Genomic DNA, 4,456 nt, shown 5'->3' on the forward strand with positions numbered 1-4,456 from the left:
CTTTTTTTTGGCTTGTGACCCCCTTCTATCTTCAAAGCAAGCAACGTCAGGTTGAGTCATTACTGTTGTGACATCTCTCTGATTCTTTCTCTTCTGCTTCCCTCTTCTATCTGTAAGGACCCTGTGATTACATTAGGCCCACCCAGAGAATATAGGATAATTTCATTTCAAAGTCAGCTGGTTAGTAGTCTTATTTTTTTTTTGTTATAGCTTTTATTTTTGTCTATCTTTGTTAAAATATACTTCGAATTTTGCTTCAAGACTTGCAAATTACCTAAAAATTATGTGCATGGGGATTTATAGTAAGCTTATTTTTTTTTATAAATTTAAAAGTTAATAAAATAATATCTAAATATTGTGGGTGAGACACTTAGGGATTTATAGTAAGCTTATTTTTTTTATAAATTTAAAAGTTAATAAAATAATGTCTAAATATTGTGGGTGAGACACTAGCACTTATCTTCTATATGGTTATTAAAAAGAGAGTCATGCTGGTTAGTAATCTTAATTCCATCTACAGCTTTAACACCCTTTTATCATATATCCTAATATATTTTCAGATTCCAGGAATTAGCATGTGGGCATTTTTGGAAGGCCATTACTCTGCTCCCACAAGAAGTTAAATCCTTATTTTGGGGGTTTGTGGAATAGCCACATCTCTCTCATCCCAGGAGATTCTCCTTATAGGGTTAACATTAGAGATCTTCATTATTCTTATAAGACAAAAGACAGACTTTTTTTGAGTGCCTATGTACAATATGCCACAGCAACCACAGCAAAAATAAAAAATAAAAAATAAAAAAATTAAAGTACATTACCTCTTTTAATCTCTACCACAATCTTGCAATGTAATTATAATGCCCATTTTACATATGAGTATCCATAAGCTCAGGGAGGTTAAGAAGTGGATCCAAGTCCATTCAGCTACTATGTGTTAGCTTTCTTTGCTATGTAATGAATTACTACAAACTTAGAAACTTAAAACAATACCAATTTATTAGCTCACAGTTCTGTAGGTCAGGAGCCTGGTCATGTTGAGTCTAAGTTCTCTGCCCATATTCTCACAAGGCTGAAATCTGGATATTGGCTAGAATATATTAATATAATTTTTTTCCTGGAGGCTCTGGTGAAGAATCTGCCTACAACAAGAAGAAGCTCATTTTTGTTGTTGGCCAAATCCTATTTCTAGGAGTTGTAGGACTCAAGTTTCTGTGTTCTTGCTGACTGTCAACTGGGGTCACTCTCAACTCCTAGAAGCTACCTGCATTCTTTGTCACATGCTCTCTTCATCTTCAAAGCCAATAATATAGACTTCCTTGTATTAAATACCCCTCGTGCTTCCAATTTGTTTTGCCAGGAAAAGACCCATTCTTTTTACGAGTTTACTCGATTAGCTCAAGCCTACTGAAGCTCTCTTTTTTTAAGGTCAACTGTTGCATGTAATATAAACTAACTAAGGGAGTGATATTCCATCATATTCACAAGTCAAGGGGAGGGAGTCTTATAAGGACATGAGTCACTGGGGTGTGTTAGAATTCTGCTTACCTCAAAGGGATAAAGCCAAGCTTGAATCCACATCTATTGGATTCCAAGTCCAGTGCTCTTTTTCCTATGTCAGTCTGCATACCAAAACAAAGATTCTTGTTTTTTTCTAAAAAAAGAAAGAAGTGTTTTCTAACACAAAAGCAGCAGCCGCCATGCTCAGAAGGGCAGCTCAGGGCACTAAGTACTGCTGAAGGTCATGTGTATTGCTCGATCTGCTGACTCTTTGGTTGGTGTGGACCACCTGCTGGGACTATAGCTCCTCCAGCTCTTCCCAGATCTTCTCCTTCGACTTCTCTGAGTCCTGGGCCAGAGTGAGCACATGCCTTAGTAAAGGATATCAATTTCTTCCACACAGCACCTGCATTGTTAGGTAGAGACAGATGTTGGTTCCAGTTTGTCTTTGTATGATTCAATTTGTTCTTACAGGTTGCTGTTTGTCTTCAGATTCTTATTTGTCCTTGCTCTCCTGTAATTTATATCCAGCTTTCATTCTCTCGTCTCTCAGAACCACTGATCTGCAGTGACTTCAGACCAACCACCGGAAACAGAAATAATTGCTTTCATTTTTTACTTCATCAGCTCCCATTTTTATTTTCTCTGATTAGTGGCTTTTTTTTTTTTCTGATCTTTTCCCTCCTAGACTTTTATTTCCCTAACTTCTTCTACCGTTGTGTAAGGTTTAATCTCTGCAAAAACCAAAACAACCACCCCCACCAAAAAAACCAAAACCCCACAAGTCATTGTGATTCTGCTTCCCCGATTGAGCCCTGCCTGATAAGAACATCCCCAAGCCTCTGTATATTGTGTTTCCTCAGTCTTGAATGCTTTCCCCCGACCCCTTTCTTTGTTGTGTTTCAATCTATCCTTCAGGGATGAGCTCAAATATCACCTCTTTTATTTGCATGTCCCTGATCTTCTGTCCCTGAGCACTGTTGCTTCTTCCTCTGAGATTCAACAGGACTCTGAACACATACATCTCTCTTAGGAATTTCTGCTGTTTTATGATAGCTTTATTAGTGTCATTGTCTCTTTGAAGCCTAATAGAACATTAAGCTCATAAAAAAGTACTTAAAATTTGTAAAATAAATAGTAATAGTAAAAGTTTGTTCCAAGAGTTTTAGAGTAAACTGGAATGCAAATATAGATTTACAGTTTTAATGACTTGTTCACAGGTATGTGGGTAATCAGGACCCAAGCCTTCTAACTCCAGGTATTTCCAGTGAGTTAAAGACTTTGGTGGAGAGTTGAAAGTTGACTATTTCTATATAAGTAGATACCTTTGTTAAAAAATCAAGAGTAATACTAAAAAATCTTAGTAATAATGTAGAGAAAAATCTCTACCATTATAGAAACTACTACTGTAAGGAAATTACAAAGAGAAATAATATCCTCTTCTCTTAGATATAGTGAGCTTATTTTTGGTAGTCTAATGACACATTGTATATAATGTTGTTAATTCCTATTTATTCTTCCATCCATCCATCCATCCATCCATCCATCCATCCATCCATCCATCCATCCATCCATATATATATTGAGTACCTGTTCCAGGCTCTGTGCTAGGTGTTAAACAGATGGATAGGAAAAACACTTTCCCTCTAAGGTTTTATGCATGGTTTGAGAGTTGTAGGGATGATACGAAACACACATACACATATATACACACACAATATTTACAATAAAGGGTAGAGGTATGTGTTCTTTATTGTTATAAATAGGACTATCCTTACCCTTCTAATATTTCCTCTCAACTGCAGGACTCAATCTTGGAAACTACATTTCCCAGACTCTTTTAAGAGCATGGTTCCTGTTAGAGTCAGCTAATAATAGGCACTCAATCGAGATTTGGAGGGTGAGGGGAAAGAGGAAGCCATTATTTTATAGCAGGCATACAGTCATTAGCAGGTGGCAGATGTGAGTTTTGCCTATGAACATCTTCCTGGGCTGCTAGCAGCAACAACAATTTTCTGAAGTTTACCCATTTTGTTGCTGCAAATGCCTCTTGACTCCCTGAACTTGCAGATCCAGAACTGACATTGTGACTTCTTATCCTCAGTCGTCCAACAGTGGTATAAACCTCATTTAACTCCTATATTAAAAGTTTTCTTACTCAAAAAATGTAGTGTGGCTTCTGTTTTTATGACTAAATTCTGCATGACATAGGATAGTAAAAATCCTCAACATTTTAAGAACATTATTTTAATAGTCCTGAGGATGTTGCAATCAGTGGGAAATTTGCTTCTTTGACAACAACCCCTGGTTATATACTGGACTGTGATGAAAGACAAGGTATTTTGTTTGAGTTCAGGGTTATGTATATTTGGGATATAAAGTGTTCAACTTCAGCCTGGGGACCTACTAACTCAAGGATAGGTCCTGGTTCCTTCTTTCTTCATAAAATTTAATTCTAACTGTAGGGAACATTTATTTTCTTTGAGAATGGTCAGCTCTCACATTGTCTTTTCACATGTACAGAGATTGTAAAATAATTTTTGGCTAATAAGTATACCAAAGATAAGGAAAAAGTATTTCACTCTGAAAAACAGAAATGTAATAGAAATTTAAAAAACAGAGCCAACGTGGATCCAAATAAAGTCCTTTTTGTTGGGATCTGGAATTTCAACACACAAAATCATGAAACAATATCTCAAGACTGTACAAGGTAGGGAACTGGAACTGAGACTGCTGCATAGAGCCGGTAGGATTGACCATCCATAGAATGGAGACTAGAAAAATGTGGCTCACCAGCCTGGGAAAGTTGGGCGTAGCATCCTGGTTTATTATTCTTGTGGGATGCCAAGTTGAAAACATTAACATATATATTGATCCAGAAAATGTATTCCAGCAGAGACAAATAGGAAATTGTTCTCTAGAGATGACCAGAGATCATATGTGAGATGCCCACAGAAAG

This window comes from Pteropus alecto, unplaced genomic scaffold, assembly GCF_000325575.1.
Source record: "Pteropus alecto unplaced genomic scaffold, ASM32557v1 scaffold25, whole genome shotgun sequence".
NCBI classification, from domain to species: Eukaryota; Metazoa; Chordata; class Mammalia; order Chiroptera; family Pteropodidae; genus Pteropus; species Pteropus alecto.